Raw genomic sequence first — 20,205 nt, 5'->3', positions numbered from 1 at the left:
ATCTGGCCTGTTGGTACATTTGCCCATCTTCACAGGTTCTAAGGGACTCTTACACCCTGGTTAACAGTGCCCAAGTCTGTGGAGATCATCCAAAGAAAGGAGGTGGTTGTACTATTTGTAGTCTAGTTGTATCAGTACAGGCATAGTCCCTAATACCATGCTGGAGAAGAGGAAAAGCAGTGTATCCCCTGAGAATCTGTCCTAAAGAAAGAATTTTAAAGAACAAATAGAACTTTATATGCAAAAACATTTATTCTTGATAACAAAAAACTGAGAAACCTTGGGACACCCACGTGGTTCAATTGGTTGAGCGTCCGACTTCAGTTCGGTTGAGCGTCCGATCATGAGGTCATGATCTCTCAGTTGGTCGAGCCCTGCGTTGGGCTCTCTACTGTCAGCACAGAGCCTGCTTCGAATCCATTGTTCCCCCCTCTCTCTCTGCCCCTACCTGGCTCGTGTGCACGTGCACACTTCCTCTCAAAAATAAACATTTTTTAAAAAATGAGAAACCTATGGGGCGCCTGGCTGGCTCAGTTGGGTAAGCGTCCAGCTTCAGCTCAGGTCATGATCTCACAGCTCATGAGTTCAAGCCCTACATCAGGCTTTGTGCTGACAGCTCAGAGTCTGGAGCCTGCTTCTGATTCGGCGTATCCCTCTCTCTCTGCCCCTCCCCTGCTCATGCTCTGTCTCTCTCTCTCTCTCTCAAAAATAAACATTTTCAAAAAATTTTTTTAATGGGAAACCTACCTACAATCTGACAACCGTCAAACAATCAAGATGGGATACTGAGCACGGGGTGAAAGGAATGAGAATGGAATGGAATATTCTGGTGCTATTAGAAATTAGATGCTGATGCTGCAGAGTGGAAATGTAGAAAGCTGTTTTTCATATAATGTTAAAAATGTCATCTGTACTGTGATTCCAACTGTAAAAAATAAGTGCACATTTAGATAAAGAATGGAAAGACACATGGGAATAAAACGGTGTCTCATTTCTTTTGCAGCTGTTATAATGTTGATTGTAAAATAAATAACACTTGGAAGGAAAAGGAAAACGCTCCAGTGAGACATTTTCTGTGCCAGGCAGAAAAATCAGTGATGTTTGGGATCATTTCGCATCCTTCCTTGCTTCTTCAAAGCAGCCTGTAACCTTCACCCAAATGTGGGGAGTACACATGTCTGGGTTATGGGGGGCCCCTTGCTGGAAGACCATGCTATTTGTTTATGGAACAAGAGCCTCAAACTTTTCAGTCTTCTTTGTTAACAAACCTAAAGTGCATCTGAACCATTTGCTGGTGTGGTTTTTCTGTGACAACCCTGCATAAAAATCTTGCCGACAGAAAATGATGCATTTTCTTCTTTCTCTCTTTTTCTTTCTCCTCCCCTGCCCCCCTGCCCCTCTGCCCCTTTCTGCAGTTCTGCTAAGCCAATATTCTCTAGAATGAGCACAAAACAAATCAAGTAACAGCTAAACAAATCGAATAAGAGCTTTTGTACATCAACATCAAGAAGGAAGACTCTTGGGAGAAATCAGAGTACAGAGACGGATCTGGACAAGAGTGAACCATCTACTTGTCAAAGCACTTTCTAAATCTGGACTGGCAGAGATGGGAGTGATTTTCTGGAAGGAGATGTGATAATGGATTAAACACCAGCTCACTGGAAACTATCACCGAATAAGATCAGACCGCATTCATGAGAAATCACATTCAGGAAATATTTTAAGGAAGAGGAGTATAAATGTGCTAGAATTAACATGTAAAATATATATGTACCGAGGTTTGTAAACTGTCCTTTTTTAATCCAACGGAAAACAAAAAGCTTTAATCTTTCAACCTTATTTGAAAAAAGGCAGTCAATCCTAAATTATTCCTATCTCAATAGCCAAGAGGCTTATCAAGCATCATTCATGGAGGAAGCATCTTAGAAAATGCCTCTGCGTGTTTTCACATGATCTTTGGTTCCCCATCTCTGCCGTGTGTTTCTTTCACTGTGTAATTAGTTACAACTACTCAGTTAAGAGATGTAACACTTCAAGCTTTTTACAGAGTCTGTGTTCAGTTTAATCTGTCTGTACAAGTTATTAATGAGAAAGTGTTTTTGACATATACTATAACTCCATCGAGATGTATATTACAGGAAGTACATCTTAACATCATAAGTTCCCAAGCAACATAGATATCCCTATCTTCCAGGAAACAGTATCAAGGAACTCTGAAAAATATAGAAAGCTCATTTTCACCTTGGATGCTCACATGTAATATATAGGCTGCTATCAAATAAATACCTTTTTCTAATTCTCCCTAGTATATGCATAGGAATTGAATATACTTCATAAGAAGGCATCTAAAATCCCTCCTTTTTTTTTCTATTTCTTTGCCATACATGTCATCAGAAATCCATATCCTTTTTACCCTTACTAATAGGTACTTGTTTTTGTTAAAAAAAAAAAAAATCATTCCATTAAACCTATTTCTAAATTATAGTAAGTGGTACTAACAAAATCAATAATAATTTAATAGCCTTAGAAATAAATGAATATATACTTATACAGGTCAAGAAACTTGGTAGGAGTAAGTTGCCTATTTGTTTACTAATGTTGGTTTTTTTCAAGAATACCCAGATTTCTTTTTGTTGGTTGACATTTGGAAATAGTTATAACTGGTCACTTGTCTTCAGCAATCTTTTGCTCCCGGGCTTCCCCCACTATCACCCTCATCACAAATCCTGCCAATATGCAACAACAGAAAAATATGTAATATTGACCTGGCCAACTGCTTGAGAATGAACACGAGCTAAAATGTATATGCAGGGCGTAATTGGTGTGAACTAAACCACGTTCTGCACGTGAGCAGAAAACATGGACGTGTAGAATGCCTTCATTTTTAGACTCAACATTAAGATCAAATTAGCATCCATCACTGGAATACCAGATGGAGGGTAAGACAAGAAGTGATACAGATCAGAGTCGATGTCTCGTACCCTGTCTCTATTAAGACAACACTCTCATTCTTGCCAAATGTTTCTAGTAGTAGCTATCTTTACACCATGAAGGAGATTATGTTCTAAATGGCCAAGAGTATATTACAAGTATGCTCAAATGAGTGAGCCCCAAATCACGAAGCTATGGATTTTCTAAAGAACCAAATTAAGGGAATACTTATTATCTCTAAAGTGTTAGTCATTCTGGGAGTTACTTGTTGCATTAAATAGAAGCTCTCCCACTGCATTCAAAGCACCCTACTTACTAAATTTAATTACACACAACTTTTCAAGAATTCATCTTTTAGTTAAAGGGAGGTACCTCTCTATCCACAATAAAATTAGAAGGTGTTGGTTTTCTCTAATCCATGTAAATTACAGATTCCATTGGGAGTCCTGCATCACTAGAAGTGGTGTTTATGAAAATGAAAAAGTGCTTCCTATCCACACACAAATGTTTTTCAAAAATTTTTTTCCATGAAACCTAAGTGTAATTTAGCATACCACAGTGCTCTGAAGATGGGTCATTGATGATGTACCATTTGTACATAGGTAATACACATGTAAATCACTAAGTGTTAAGTATAAGAAGTATGTTTTTATCTTTTTTAAAAAAAAAAAAGTGACTCCCTTTCTCATTCTGTTCCGTTGTATTGCGTCCAAAAAGTTGTGTGTAATTTTTTTAAGGTCCAGGAAATGTAAAGAAATTTGTTGGAATATCTGAATTTCTGTAAAAAATAAAAATAAAAATAAGATTTTGTTATTTAGAAGATGGCTTGGTGATGTGGCACACGCTCAGTCCACTCAGTGTCTTTGTCCAGCGATCCAGCAGCAAGTTAGGATTTGACCAAAATCGGTATCCTCAGGAAATCTCCTTTCTGTCAGATTCCATAATATTCACCAACAGCAGACATTTATTAGGTATCCAGGCCTCTCGTGTAGAAGGCATGATTAACATCTCCAAACCTCTTCCAGCCAATATGGACATAGATCAAGCTAAATCTTCATATACTCAGTGGAGTGAAATCAGTAAGTAAATAGCCAGACTATTCAAGTAAAACGTGACCTGAAATATCCAATTAATTGCTCAGTCTCCACTTTGCAAATTGATTTCTCAGACATGAGCAACCCTTTTGCAACTGTTCATATTGAGTGTGTGCTGTCTAGGTGAGTTCCAATGCCAGATCTTTCACTTACTATATGGTTCTGAACACCTCTAAGCCTTAGTGACCTTATCTATAAAATATGGGGACAGAAATATGGGGCGCCTGGGTGGCTCGGTTGAGTCTCTGACTCTTGATTTCAGCTCAGGTCATGATCTCACAGTTCATGGGATCCAGCCCAGAGTCAGGCTCCGTGCTGACAGCATGGAGCCTGCTTGGGATTCTCTATCTTCCTCTCTCTCTCTTCCTCTCTCTCTCTTTACTAAGCATTAAAAAAAAAAAAAAAAAAGACCCAGGGGCCCCTGGGTGGCTCAGTCCGTTAAGTTTCTGACTTCGGCTCAGGTTACAATCTCACAATTCATGAGTTCGAGCCCCGTGTTGGGCTCTGTGCTGTCAGCTCGGAGCCTGGAGCCTGCTTCGGATTGTGTCTCCCTTTCTCTCTGCCTCTCCCCTGCTCACGCTCTCTCTTTCTCAAAAATAAACATTAAAAAAAAACTTTTAAAAAAGTGGACCCAATAATACCTGGCCCCATAGTGTTGTGAGGACATAAATCACAGTGTTATTATGCTTGACAGCTAAGAGATATTCAATGAATGTTAATTCCTTGCCCTCCTACCACATGCAAGACATCGAAGGATGAAATGAAACATAAAATACAGCCTCTTTCAAAATGCTGAAGATAATTAGAGTAACATTTTTTTTTAATTTTTTTTCAACGTTTTTATTTATTTTTGGGACAGCGAGAGACAGAGCATGAATGGGGGAGGGGCAGAGAGAGAGGGAGACACAGAATCGGAAAACAGGCTCCAGGCTCTGAGCCATCAGCCCAGAGCCTGACGCGGGGCTCGAACTCCCAGACCGTGAGATCGTGACCTGGCTGAAGTCGGACGCTTAACCGACTGCGCCACCCAGGCGCCCCTAGAGTAACATTTATGAGCAGGGATTGAAAATTCAGATACCTACAGGGGCCAGGTAGATAAATAAACTGACAAAGCAAAGCAAGCTGGGTTAGGGAGATAATAGGAGGTAATGGGGCACTAGAAAACCCAGGTCCCGTCTAAAGAGAATAAACAGCCAATACTCAGTTCTAGTCCTTCACCAAATATGTAGTGAATCCCTACTATGTGCCAGGAACTGTTCTAAAGCCTGAGGCGATAGTGGTAAACCACACAAAAAAGGTCCCTGCTCTCATAAGAGGTCTTCTGTTCTAGTAAGAAAAGAGACCATAAGCAGGAAAATACAGCTAAGAATCGATGCCCTTGAGAGTATTAAAATGTGGTGATGTGGGGGAGAAATGGGGAGGCTGATCAAGGAAGGCAGCATTTAAAGTGAGATCTGAATAAGAACCAGACAGCCATGTGAAGGAAGGGGGAAGATCACATGCCACACAGGGGGAGCCACAGTGTAAAGGCTCTAGGGCAGGAATAAGGTCACCGTGCTTGAGGAGGAGCGAGGCAGCAGAGGCCAGTGACGTGAGCTCAGCCAAGGATGAGGTGGGCCAGGATGGTTGATACTGTTTTTAAGTGTGAGGAAAAGCCATTTGAGGGTCTTCAGGGAGGCTGATGCAAGCTATTTTTATTATTTTAAGGATTACTCGGCTTCTGCTTCTAGCAGTATAAACTAGACACTCTGAAACACCTAACTTACACGATACTCCCAGGTCTTGGATAAATTACAATAAGCTTATTTTTAATACACAGCTTAGCTTGCAAGAAAGTAAGAGAAATCCCAAAGGCATTAAAGAAGAAGAATAAACTGAAAACGGAGCATGAAGTGTAAGCAAATGCAGAAACTGGGGATTGCTTGAAGGCAAATGCATTTATCAGAAGACAGAGTAGGAGGCTGAGCCTTGGGCCGCTGAAAGTGGATGAGTTAAATTTGAGAGTCCCACCCTAAAGCAGGACGCTTGAAAATGGCTGCAACCTTCAACCTTCTACAAGGGTGGTCCAGGAAAAATGTTCATGCTCGCAAACAAAAGAAGCCTTGTCAAGAATTCTGTCTCCACATTCAATCTAGACGGAGTTGGTGGGAGACGTCAGGGGGAGAAAGAAAAAGAGGCATCATTACCCTCTGAAAATTTTAAGCCATGGATATGCCCCCACCCCCAAGTCTGGAATTCAATCTTACACTCTTTGTATGGTCAAAGAAACATCAAACCAAGAAATTAAAGAGCTTGCCAGAGCCCAGGTAGCTGGCAGATTCAAATACACATCTTTTCTGAAGGAAAGTATCTTTAGTAACATAGATCTCACCAATTAAGCTCAACAAACTATGTGTTCACAATCTTTTAATTACTAAACATAAGTGATGAGAGAGAATCCTCAGAAATCATTAAGAATACATTTATTGCCCCACAGATTTTAGATATTGCAATTACTACATATGGAATATAAAATCATGTTTTATATGTAAAACATATAAAAGAAATAATGATGGTATCTAAAACATGAACAATATGGAGAAGCCAATAGATATAACCAGGTATACTTGAAGAAAAAAAATTTTCTTAGAATTGAAAAAGGTAATCATTGAAATTTGGCACCTGGGTGGCTCAGTTGGTTGAGTGACTGACTCTTGATTTCGGCTCAGGTCATGATCTCATGGTTCATAAGTTCACGCCTCACATCAGGCTCTGCGCTGACAGTGCTTGGGATTCTCTGTCTCTCCCTCTCTCTATACCCCTCCCCTGCTTGCTCTCTCTCTCTTTCTCTCTCAAAATAAATAAACATTTTTTTAAAAATCATTGAAATTTAAAATATGTGTCATTTAAATATACATTAGGTATAACTAAAGAGAGAGGTTGTCAACTAGAAGATAGATCTAAAGAAATTACCCAGAATGAAATACAGGAAGCCAAGAGATTGGAAAATGAAAAGAAGTTCAGCTATAGAGAAGATATATATGTCTAATCAGAGTTCCAATAGGAGAAATAGAATAAGGGAAAGACAGTATTTGAATAGAAATTGGCTAAAATTTTTCCACAAACAATGAAGGGTATAAATCTACACATATAGGAAGCACAATAGATATCAAGCAAGACAAATAAACAGTATATTCAAATATGACAGTAAAGTGTAGACCAAAGAAAGAGGACCTACCATGAAAGTAACTAGAGAGAAATGACATACCACCCACAAAGGAATGATTTCTAGCCTGATAATAAATAGAAGAGACCTTAGCACATGTATCCAAAGGGCCAAAGTAAAATAACTACCAGTCTAAACTTGTGTTTCAGGGGTGCCTAGGTGGCTCAGTTGGTTAAGCATCCAACTTGTGGTCTCAGCTCAGGTCTTGCGAGTTCAAGCCCTGTATTGGGCTGCGCACTGGGTGTAGAGCCTACTTAAAAAAATAAAAATTTAAAACTAAAAACAGAATAAAATTGTGTTTCAGCAAAAGTCTTTATTAAGACCAAAAGTGAAATACAGTCATTTTGAGATGAACAAAACTAAGGGGATTACCAGCAAGAAACCTACACAGAAAGAATTTCTGAAAATGAGCCAAGAAGTAAGGTTTGAGATGCAAAAAAGACTAAGGAGTAGAGAATTTGGTACACATGTTGGTATAGCTAAACAAACATTGTACAAACATCTAATGTGTGGAATTAAAATAAGACAGCTAATATTCTGTCTCTCCCTCTCTCTGCCCTTCCCTGGTTATGCAAGTGCTCACTCCCTCTCAAAATAAATTAATAATAAATTAATAAAAAGTAATAAAGTAGTTGTCTTATTTTATGGATATGCAAAAGAATACCATGTCAATTGCAATGAGATGACCAGAGTTTAAGGAATTTATGTTAATTGGGAACAGAGCTAAGATATAGACTAATGATAGTAATAACTAGCAATTGATTATTTATAATGGGCCAGGTATATGTAACAACTCATTTAATCTTCACAACAGCCTTATGAGTGAGATACTGTTGTTATCCTCAGTTTACAGATGAAGAGACTATGGCACAGAGGGTTTTAAATAATTTACCCAAGGTCGTACAGTTAGTAGCAAAGAGCTGGGTTCAAACCCAGATAACATAATTCTACAATTAATCTATTTTACTACCCTCTATGCTGCTTTAAAAAGTTCAATATAGGGGCACCTGGATGGCTCAGTCAGTTAAGGGTCCAACTTTGGCTCAGGTCATGATCTCACGGTTCATGGGTTCAAGGCCTGTGTCGGGCTCTGTGCTGACAGCTTGGGCCTGGAGCCTGCTTCAGATTCCATGTCTCCCTCTCTCTCTGCCCCTCCCCTGCTTGTGTTCTCTCTCTCTCTCTCTCTCAAAAATAAATAAGTAAACATTTTTTTTTAAGTTCAAAAAAAAGTTCAATATAGGGGCGCCTGGATAGCTCAGTCAGTTGAGCATTCCAACTCTTACTGGCTCAGGTCATGATCCCAAGGTTGTGGGATCAAGCCCCATGTCAGGCTACATGGTGAGCGTGGACTTGCTTAAGATTCTCTCGATCTCTCCCTCTGCCCCTCTCCCCTACTCTCCCCTACTCTCTCTCTCTCTCTCTCTCTCTCTCTCTCTCTCTCTCAAAAACTAAAAATATAGTAATAAGATTTTTAAAGTTCAACATAAATGATAAATTTTAAAGTGAACAATAGAAGATATAGTTTCAAAACAATGAGGGGAAGTGGAATAAGAAAACAAAGGGGGCGGGGCGCCTGGGTGGCTCAGTCGGTTGAGCATCCAATTCTTCATTTTGGCTCAAGTCATGATCTCAGGGTTGTGGGATCAAGCCCCGTGTCAGGTTCTGCACCGACAACATGGAGCCTGCTTGGGATTCTCTCTCACCCTCTCTCTCTGCCCCTCCCCTGCTCGCTCGTGTGCACTCTCTCTCTCTCAAAATAAATAAATAAGCATTTTAAAAATAAAAAGAAATCAGGGGGTGGTGGCCATGTCACTGTCTGGTAGAGGCATGGAATTGGCAGCTGCTGTCTTTGGGGTGGATGAAACACGTTCTCCATGGAGGCTGGGGAACTGAGCCAAAGCTACGGCCAATACAGTGGTAACAGACTGACCAGTGCTGCTGCAAGATTTGCAGGCTATTATGTTTTGCAACCCATGAAACATGGAGCCTCAGTAAAACAAATTTTTCAAAGTCCTCCAAAATCTGCCTTTGGTGGTGGCTATTATAGGGGTTTGGGCTTTGGACCCCAAATGCCAAAGTGAGAGGCAGCACTAATACTAGCCATAAGCCCTACTGCCATAAAGGAAAAACCAGAGATGCTCCTCAATAAATTATGCTTTTAAATAACCCAGACAAGGAAGGATCTCCTTATATAGCTGCCCAAATCAATAAAGCTAAAGATTTACTAGAAAGTCATGCTAAAAATGAAGTAAATGTGTGGTGAATTTTAAGTTCTTGTTAGTTTATGTATACGAGTGCCAGCTTGTTATGATCAAATGCCTCAAAGCTAAAAAAAAAAAAAAAAAGAGAGAGAGAGAGAGAGAAAAGTGTAGGAAAAGGAGAACAAATAAAAGGCCCAATGTAAGACAGAAGAAATAAAACCAAATCAGAAAACAAAATAAATAAAAATAGATTAAATTTGTCAAGGAGATTGTGAGATCAGATTTTTAAAAGCCCATGAGGACACAGAAAAATTGAAAATAAAAGAATAGAAAAATATATCCTAGGCAAATATTAGCCAAAAAAAAGCTATATTAATAGCAGACCAAATATAAACAATAAAAAATATTTTCAGCAATCCAAACAATCCCCACATGATAATGAAAGTTTCAATTCACCCACAAAATATTAAAATTCTAAGGTTGCGGGGCACTTGGGTGGCTCAGTTGGTTAAGTGTCCGACTCTTGTTTTCAGCTCAGGTCGTGCATGATCTCATGGCTCATGAGCTCAAGCCCCACATCAGGCTCTGGATTCTCTCTCTCTCTCTCTCTTTCTCTGGCTCTCCCCCACTCATGGGTGTGCTCACTCTCTCTCTCTCTCAAATAAATAAACTTTCAAAAAAGTTAAAGAAGGAAAGAAAGAAAAAGGAACAGTACAGGCCAACTGAATCCTGATACAAACATCATTCTGAAATACATTCAAGCAAAAGTCACCACATTAAGAGGCTAAAAGATAAAAGCCGTATGATTGCCTGATAAATACAAAAAAAAATCATTTGATAAAACTTAAAGTCATCTACAATAACAAGAACTGTTTACAAACTAGGAATAAGGACAATATTCCTAAGAAACAATTTCTACCACACAATATATTTTTATTTATAATTGTGTCATATTAAAAGTAGTCCCTTTAAAATGAAGGACAAGACAAATAAGCCCTCCATCAGTAAATCTGTCCACATTACTGAAGGCAACACAGTAAAACAACAGAAAGAAATAAAAGATTAAGAATTTGAAGAGAAAAACAAAACTGTCACCATTTTAGGATTGTAATTACCCTTATACTAAACTGATAAGAACAGATACTACACTTGATCTTGCTAAAGGCCAAGAAGTGATATATAATTGCCCTCATAAAAAACAAACAAACCAAAGCTACAAATAAAAATTATTAGAATCTGTAACAAAGTAACAAGATGGCTAGATTTAAAACCAATGTATTAAAGTTGCATTTCTCTAGCATAGCAGCCAGCAATTAGAAAACATAATTTCAAAAAATATCTTTAACAATAGCAACAAAAAATCATGATACCTAGAAATACCTCTAGCAAAATGTGAATAGAATCTAAAGGGAGAAAATTAGAAAACTTCATTGAAAGCCTTTAACGATTGGGGCACCTGGGTGGCTCAGTCAGTTGAGCGTCGACTTAAGCTAGGGTCATCTCACAGCTCTTGAGTTTGAGACCCGTGTTGGGCTTGTGCTGACAGTTCAGAGCCTGGCTCCTGTTTTGGATTCTGTGTGTCTCTCTCTCTGCCCCTCCCCTACTCGCACTCTGTCTCCCTCTCTATCAAAATAAATAAACACTTAAAAAAAAAATTTAAGACTTTAAAGATCTTTAAAAATATAGAAATACACTATATTCACTGATAGGAAAATTCAGTATCATTAAGATCTGATTCTCCTCAAATTGTACAATCAAGAAATGCCCACCAAAATTCCATCAGAGCTGAGGAATTTGGCTGATTCCCAATTTTTGTGGAGGCCTGAGGTACATGGCTGACTCAACCAGTAGAGCATGCAACTCTTGGTCTCAGGGTTGTGAGTTCAAGCCCCACATTGGACATGCAGCCTACTTAAAATAAGCATATATATGTAGATAGATAGATAGATAGATAGATAGATGATACATACATACATACATACATACATACATACAGATAGATATAGATATAAATTTTTGTGGACGTACCAGATGCCAAAAATAGCCATGATGCTTCTGAAAAAGAACAAGGTGGAACGGCTTGCTCAATCAGATATTTATTTATTATAAAACTATAATAATTAAGATAGACACATCAATGAAGCAAAATACAAAGCCTAGAAGTATATGAATGTATTTTTTGGAAAATTAGTATCAGAAGACATAGCATAATAACTTGGTTGGAAAAGTATATATTAGGGAGTAAATGGTGCTAGAACATTTGGTTGTTGTTGGGAGATGATTCTACTTGAGACTCATGTTTCTGCACGTCTTGTGAGCAGAGACACTAACTGCCTTTATTCCAGGCTGTCTTTTCAAGATTCTTAGTATAGCAAACAGCCTGGGAAGACAGAGATAAGGCCTCCCTCCAGAACAAAAGGTAGATTTGTTTATTGTTCCTTAATAAAGATAGTATTTCCCTGTAAGGCAAAGTCAGGTTTGCCTGACTATAAATAAATTTATAATCTATTGCCCAATTATAAAAAGATTCAGGTTCTCTAAGGCTCAGGGTTCCTCTCCTGCAATGCAGGTATCATCCAGCCCTCTTCTCATAGCCCTCTGGGAATGGGACAAAGGGAACCAATGCCGACATGCTGCTTGCCCGGGCTGTGGGTGATGAAGTCCTTTGTCTCTGACCAAGAGTCTCATGTGTTCTGCCGGCATCCATAGACCATGGCAGTCCAGCTTCTTAGTTTGCAAATAGGGTTACGGTCACAGTGCTTCAGTTATCCACCTGAAAAAAAAAGGAAATTAGGGGTGCCTGGGTGGCTCAGTAAGTTAAGCGTCTGACTTGATTTCAACTCGAGTCACGATCTCACCATTCATGGAATCGAACCCCACATCAGACTCTGCACTGACAGTGTAGAGCCTGCCCGGGATTCTCTCTCTTCCCCTCTCTCAAAATAAATAAACATTTAAAAAAAAGAAAAAAAAAAGGAAATTACACATCTGATTCGCACTGTACGCAAAATCTCCAGATGAATCAAGGACTTAACAGTGAAAGGCAAAATTTTAACTTTTAGGAGAAAATATGGATGATCTCAGAAATGGGAAGAATTTATTGAACAAAACACAAGAAAACATAAAGGAAATCATTGATAAACTCCACTAGACTGAAATAAAAGTCTTCTGTTCAACAAAATATTCCACAAAGAAAACTAAAAGCCATGAATTAGGAGAAGATGTTTGTTAAATATATTACTGGTAAAGGTTAACAATACAGAATGCATAGAGAAATCTTAAAAATCAATTTCCTAAAAGCCAAAACAAAAATAATGAGCAAAAGATATGTATAGGAATTTAACAAAAAAGAAAACACAGGGTCCTGGATGACTCAGTTGGTGGAGCATGACTCTTAACCCCAGGGTTGTGAGTTTCAGCCCCATGGTGGGTGTACAGATTACTTGAAAATAAAATCTTCAGGGGCACCTGGGTGGCTCAGTTGAGCGTCCGACTTCAGCTCAGGTCATGATCTCACAGTCTGTGAGTTCAAGCCCCGTGTTGAGCTCTGTGCTGACAGCTCAGAGCCTGGAGCCCGCTTCAGATTGTGTCTTCCTCTCTCTCTCTACCCCTCCCCTGCTCATGCTCTGTCTTTCTCTCTCTCTCTCAAAACACACACACAAATGGCAAGCATGACAAGATATTCAGTAGTAGTCAAAAAATGTAAATTAATTGCAAATGATAATGCTCATTTTATTGGCATAAATCACAAGTCTGACAGAACTGTTAGCCTGGCTGTGCAGCAGTGAGAGTTCTTGTACTATTGGTGAGAGTAAAATCTGGTATAATCACTTTGAAAAACAACTTGGCGTTTTCTTGTAAAACTGGACATTTGTATATACTAAACTCATTCATTCTCTTCCTAGCTATATATGCTGGAGAAAATATTGCACATAAGCAAAAACAAACAAGCAAACAAACAAACAAAACAGGTACTAAAATGCAAAACACAAATATTCATCAACAGAGAATAGATAAAGAGTAAATTATTCAAAATTTATTTTTCAGTTAATTGATTAATTTACTATTACTATAAATAGGGAAATGAATAAACCAAATTCATAAACATCTATGTGAATGATTAGATTAGATTAGATTAGATTAGATTAGATATGTAATGTTGAAAGGGGAAAAAACAAGTTGCAGCACACACACTGTGGCTCCATTTTTATAAATATAAAAACGAGCAACACTAAACTATATATTATTTAGAAATAAATACCTATATGGTAGAACTATAAAGGTATAAGCATAGGAATAATAAAAACAAGTCACAGTATTGTGGTTACTTGGCTCACCTGGCTGGCTCAGTTGGTAGAGCATGCGACTCTTGATCTGGGGTGGTGAGTTCAAGCCCCATGTTGAGCGTAGAGCTTACTTAAAAAAAAAGAAAAAAGATTGTGGTTACTTGTGGAGAATAGGGAAGGATTATAATCAAGGAAAGGCAGACAGGCAGCTTTAACAGATCCAGATCTTAATGGAGTGAAGGGTTCATAGGTTCATTTTCCTCATGGTTTCCTAAATTATGTATATGTCATATTTTTGTATCAAATATTATCTAATGAAATAAAATAAAAGGCATTGAATATTTTAAGATAACTGACAATTGTGAGGAAAAGGGAGGGTAAGGAAGGTCAGGAGCAGGGGTGCCTGGCTAGCTCAGTCTATAAAGCATGGGACTCTTGATCTCCGGGTTGTGAGTTCAAGCTCCACGTTGGGTGTAGAGATTATTTGTAGAGACAAAAAAAGGTCGAGAGCAGAGGCAGGGAGATAGGAGGGAGGCTGTTCAGGTGCTGGCTGAAACCAGAACAGAGTGGAGACAGAAGGAGGTGAATAAATCGAGGATGGTGCTGTAGATTGGGTTTCCTGGGAAGCCAACCGGGAAAGATCGGGGTGAAAGAAGTGTATTGTGAAGGGTTCTCAGGATCAGCACCTGTGAAAGGGAGGCAGCAGCAGGTGGGCACGAGAAGGCGGGCTGGGATGAGGCAAGCAGGCTCACGGAGGCCCCGGCTGACCCGCAGGGCGTGCAAATGCCGGGATGGCTTTTCAGGGTTGTCCTGCGTTACGTGGAGTCCGGGCCTCAAACATCGGTCACTGTATGTGGGTGCTTGCCCCCAGAAGGGGATGTAACCTTGGGTGTGGTGGGTCTCTTCAGCTGAGGGCAGTTTCCAGAGAGGGCAGAGGGCTGTGAGGTGGCAACCCATCCAGCAGCTGTAGGAATAAGGCCTAGTTCTGAAGAGGGGGCCCTGGGAGCATCTCATAGTATCTACTGCAGACAGGTGTTTGGGGGATATAAGACTTGTTGGATTGAATGTGGAAGATGAAGAGAGCTACGGAAAAGAGAAGTTGGTTCCTGAGACAGGAATAAGAGGAGGACAAGGAGGACGAGGAGGATGAGGAGGAGGTTAGAGAGATGGAAAACCAAAATTATTATTAGAAGGGTGTTGAGGGGGTGGAGGTGACAATGACGTTGGGTGGGCTGATGTGGTAACAGCAATAATAGCCAATGTTTGGATAGCACCATATAGCTTACAAGTGCTTTCACGTCCATTGTCTCATTTGCCTTCACAACACCCCTCTAAGGTATTATCATGCCCATTTAACAAAGGAGGGATGTGAGGCTCAGAGAGGCTAAATGATTTGCCCATAAGACCACAGAGGATAGGGGAGCCTGGCTGGCTCAGTCAGAGGAGGCTATGACTCTTGATTTCAGGGTAATGAGTTCAAGCCCCATGCTGAGTGCAGAGATTACTTAAAATAAAAAAATAATTTAGGGGTGCCTGAGTGGCTCAGTCAGTTAAGCGTCCAACTTTGGTTCAGGTCATGATCTCATGGTTCGTGGGTTCAAGCTCCACATGGGTCTCTGTGCTGATAGCTCAGAGCCAGAAGCCTGCTTCAGATTCTGTGTCTCCCTCTCTCTCTGCCCCTTCCCTGCTCACACTCTGTTCTCTCTCTCTAAAAATTAAATGTTTAAAAGAAAAAAAAGATCACAGAGGATGGTCTTCACCACAGATGTCCTCACTCCTTATTTTGACAATGGCTTTCAGATACACTTTGGCTCTTGGTGGTCTGTGGGCAGGAGTCAGCCTGCATTTGCCTTTCAAAAGTCATGTTCTGAAACTTCAGTTTCTTGGAGGGATTAGCTGGATTTCATTTCTTCAGTGCTAGTTCCCTGTGATCCTTCTAGAAGAGACTAATAGTTTGCATATGATAGCTAAAAAGAAAAAAAAGAAAATGCATTTCTAAGTCAGTTTTTCATTTTGAGAACATTTAGCATCAAGGCACAAATGTACTGCCTTCTCTGAAATAAAACATTAATTCTCTCTCCAATGTAGTATAACAGTTAGATCATTAAAATTGATCCTATGATAGCCAATCCTTGGTACATTGAGATGAAGAAATGGGTTTACCTTACTTCCTGCCACTCGCTCTCTTAAAAAGCTGGGGGTGCCTTGGTGGCTCAGTCAGCTAAGTGTCTGGCTCTTGATCTCAGCTCAGGTCTTGATCTCAGGGTCGTGAGTTCAAGCTCAACATTGGGCTCTGCACTGGGTGTGAAGCCTACAATAAATGAATGAATGAATGAATGAATGGGAATTCCCTTCTACTGGGTGATATCTGTTTCATTATTTCAACCACAAGTCAACAGGCCCCAGGGCTCAGATGTCAGACCAACCTGTGGTTCAATCCTAGTTTCCAGAATTACTTAAATACTGTCCTTTCCTCTGGCGTTAACTGAAAGGAACTTTTCCTAAGGACCAATTTGGCAAATATGTTTGCAGTTATGGACTAAAGGCTGATCTTTGGCCAAGCCATGATGGCGAACGGTAAGGTTCCTGGAAGTATGTGAATGTGACATTATCTTGCCAACAGTTTCTGGAGTCAAAACGTTTACTTAAAACTTTAGCTTCCTCCAAAGCAGGAATTTCTAAAATTTTAGAAGCAGCTTTCCTTATCAAAGCCTTTACACTTTTCAGGTCTTTTGATTTTAAAAAGCTTGTGAATTCTCTTCTAGGTGATTAAAACCCATTTGGAATTAAATACAGTTGCCCTGATCATGTCAAAAATGATGAAGTTGCTTTCCTAGAGCTTAATTTACTGTACAGACTTAGAAAGCAGTTGGATTTTTTTTAATTGATTTGTACTGCCATCTTGTGGTATACTTCATTGCAAATTTCAACACCCTTTAGTGCATTATTTGTAGGTCCACTGGGTTACCTTAAAAACGTCGTAAAATCAAGGATTTATGCTTGCAAAAATAGAACTACTTCCTCTGTGCCATATACAAGTCCCCTTATATACCTTATAGGCCAAGAAAAAATTAACGTAAATATGGAAGGGAGAGCCCAACAGAGATCCTCTTAAACCACTGAGACGCCTAATGTTAGTTTTGTTTTTTACTTATCTTTAATTTTCACCATGATTATCCCACATAAGCTGCTGCTTTCTCCTAGATAAATACATACAATCCTTGCTGACTGATTTAATGCCCACTCTATGTGGAGAGGCAGAAATGTGTAAAGGTTGAACACAGGAGATCTCACACGATACTATCTGGGTGCATTCTTTTTTTTTTAACTTTATTTATTTATTTTGAGAGAAAGAGAGCAAGTAGGGGAGGGGCAGAGAGAGAGGGAGAGAGAGAATCCCAAGTAGGCTCCACACTGTCAGCCCAGAGCCCAATGCTGAGCTCAATCCCAGAACAGTGAGATCATGACCTTAGTTATCAAGAGTTAGACACTAATTGAGAGTTAGATACTTAACTCTGAGTTAAGTGACTGAGCCACCCAGCTGTGCTGATGCTGCCTGGGTTCAAATCCTAGCCCAGAACTTGCAATCACGTGTACCTTTGGACTAATTATAAAACATCTCCATGCCTCAGTTTCATAATCTGTAAAACAGTGATAATAATCAAATCTACCTCATAGAGTAGTACAAGAGACACTATCCTCAGCCCAGAAACTCGCACAAAGTAAATGCCCAACGGGAACCAATGGGAACAAGGTGCCATTACATCAGTAGATCACTGGGAGCCTAATTTGCATAGCCCCTCAGGATGCCGAGATAATAGAAGAGCCCCCTGTTGTATTCCATTAGCAAATAGATCTTTAGACACAACAGGACCCATGGTCAGGTCTCTGGACCCTAGAATTATCATACGATCCAGCAATTCTAGATAAATACCTAAAAGAATTGAAAACAGAGACTCAAACAGGTATTTTTACTCCAAAGCTCACCATAGTATTATTCACAATAGCTTACACCCCAGATGTCCATCAGCAGATGAATGGATAAATAAAATGAGATCTATACCTAGAAGGGAATATTATTCAGCCTTAAAAAGGAATGAAATTTTGATATACGCTACTGTGTGGATGAAGTGAACATTATGCTAAGTGAAATAAGTCAGACACAAAAGAATAAAGTCTGATTCCACAATACGGGGAATATTCCCATTCACGGACACAAGAAGTAGAATAGTGATTACCAGGGGCTGGAGGAAGAGAGGAGTGTGGAGTTATTATTCAATGAAGAAAGTTTTAATTGGGGATGATGAAAAAGTTCTGTAGAAAAAATAGTGGAGACAGCTGCACAACAGTGTGAAGGTGTTTAATCCCACTGAAATTGTACACTTAAAAATGGTTAAAATGGTAGGGCACCTGGGTGGCTCAGTCGGTTAAGCTTCTGACTTCGGCTCAGGTCATGATCTTGCCGTTCCGAGTTTGAGCCCCACGTGGGGCTCTGTGCCAACAACTCAGAGCCTGGAGCCTGCTTCGGATTCTGTGTGTCCCTCTCTCTCTGCCCCTCCCTTGCTCACACTCTATCTCTCTTTCAAAAACAAACATTTAAAAAAATGGTTAAAATGGTAACTTTTTTTAAAATTTTCATTTATTTTGAGAGAGACAGAAACAGTGCAAGTGGGGGAGAGGCAGAGAGAGCGAGAAAGAATCCCAAGCAGGCTTTAAGCTGCCAGCGCAGATCCTGACGCGTGTCTCCAACTCACAGAACAGTGAGATCATGACCTGAGGCCAAAACCAAGAGTCGGACGCTTAACCGACTGATCCACCCAGGCGCCCCTAAAATGGGAACTTTTATGTTGTGTATATTTTATTTTACCACAATAAAACAAAATAGGCAGGGCCAGAAACCTGGCCACACAAAGTTCCTCTTCCCCAGTCTTTACTACTACATACAAGCACTGGGCTCAGCACCCTGGGACACCATCACGGGACAGGGATCCAAGACAGGGTGCACCAGGACCTCAAAGGAGGCCCCAGAGCCTTCTGACTGACTACTCCACCTCCACACACACACACACACACGCACACGTGCACACATACACACGCGCACACGTGCACACACACGCATTTACACACACAGGCACACAGGCACACAGATATTTTTCTGTGTTACCTTCTGACTCTTGGAGGGAGGACAAAGAGGCAGCACTCTGGAATCTGGAAAGCTGCCAGGGTTTGTGGGACAGTGGCTCTTTAACCTGGGCCCTCCTTTTCCCCTGAGGCTACCTCGACCTGGTAAATTGAGGTTAGGCTTTTAAAAGTACAAAAATATCCCCAAAAAAGTGCATATGATTCTAACTTTCATTTGTAGGCAGAGCAAAGAGTAAATGTGGACGATCTCAATGCCTATTGATTAATGCCGAGAAAGAGCTTAAATGAACCAGCGAACCAAAAGATAAGCCAGATCCAGAAACAGCTGTGGCTCTAACCCCCAGCACAGGACTGGAAGTTCATGAGACAGCTCAGCAGATGGAGAGCTAAAAACCTGCTCTTATATGCTCCATACTCCGAGTTAAGTAAATGTGTATATGAAAGGAGCCAGGGAAAAACAAAACCAAAAGTCCCTTCCTCCAAACCCTATTAAGACACAGTCTGCTTGGAAAAAACAAAAAACAAAACAAAACCAAAAAACAAAAAAAACATTTTGGCCCAGCATTTTGAAAATATCTTATAATGAGGCACACATGTTTTTTTAATGTATAACCCAGAATTCATTGATCACCTATTTTTCAGACACTGTATTGGGAGGATTATTATGTCTATTACCTATTGCCACATAACAAATTACTCCAAAATTTTGTGGCTTAGAACAATAATTACATATTATCTGTCACATTTCCTGTGGGCCAGGAATTCAAACAGGGCACTGCACCTGTTTAGGGATGGCTCCTCTCCGCTCCAGACCGTGGGACGTCAGCTGGAAGCTTGTAGGCTGGAGGCTGGGATCACCTGAAGCGCTGCTCATTCACATGTCTGACGGTGGATGCTGACTACTGGCTGAGAGCCAGCCAGAACACCCACATGTGGCCTCCTTATGTAACCTGGGCTTCCTCCCAATGTGGTGGCAGGGATCAAAGGGCAAGCAACCCAAGAGAGAAAAACAGTGAAAACTTCATGCCTGTTATGAACTGGCCCTGGAAATCACATAGCCTCACGTTGGCCTCATTCCATCGATTGGTGCAGTTTACAAGAGGTGGGAACTAGACCCCACGTCCCCTAGCACAGCGTAAGAAGAGCACTGTAAGGGTGCCTGGGTGGCTCAGTCAGGTAATCATCCGACTTAGGCTCGGGTCATGATCTTAGGTTTGTGGGTTCAAGTCCCGCATCGGGCTCTCTGCTGTCAATGCAGAGCCCACTTCAGATCCTCTATCTGTCTGTCTGTCTCTCTCTCTCTCTCTCTGCCCCTCCCCCACTTGCTCTCTCTCTCTCAAAAATAA

The sequence above is a fragment of the Prionailurus viverrinus genome, chromosome A2, assembly GCF_022837055.1.
Source record: "Prionailurus viverrinus isolate Anna chromosome A2, UM_Priviv_1.0, whole genome shotgun sequence".
NCBI lineage: Eukaryota > Metazoa > Chordata > Mammalia > Carnivora > Felidae > Prionailurus > Prionailurus viverrinus.
The sequence above is the reverse complement of the archived record's forward strand: the minus strand, read 5'-3'. Positions refer to the sequence as shown.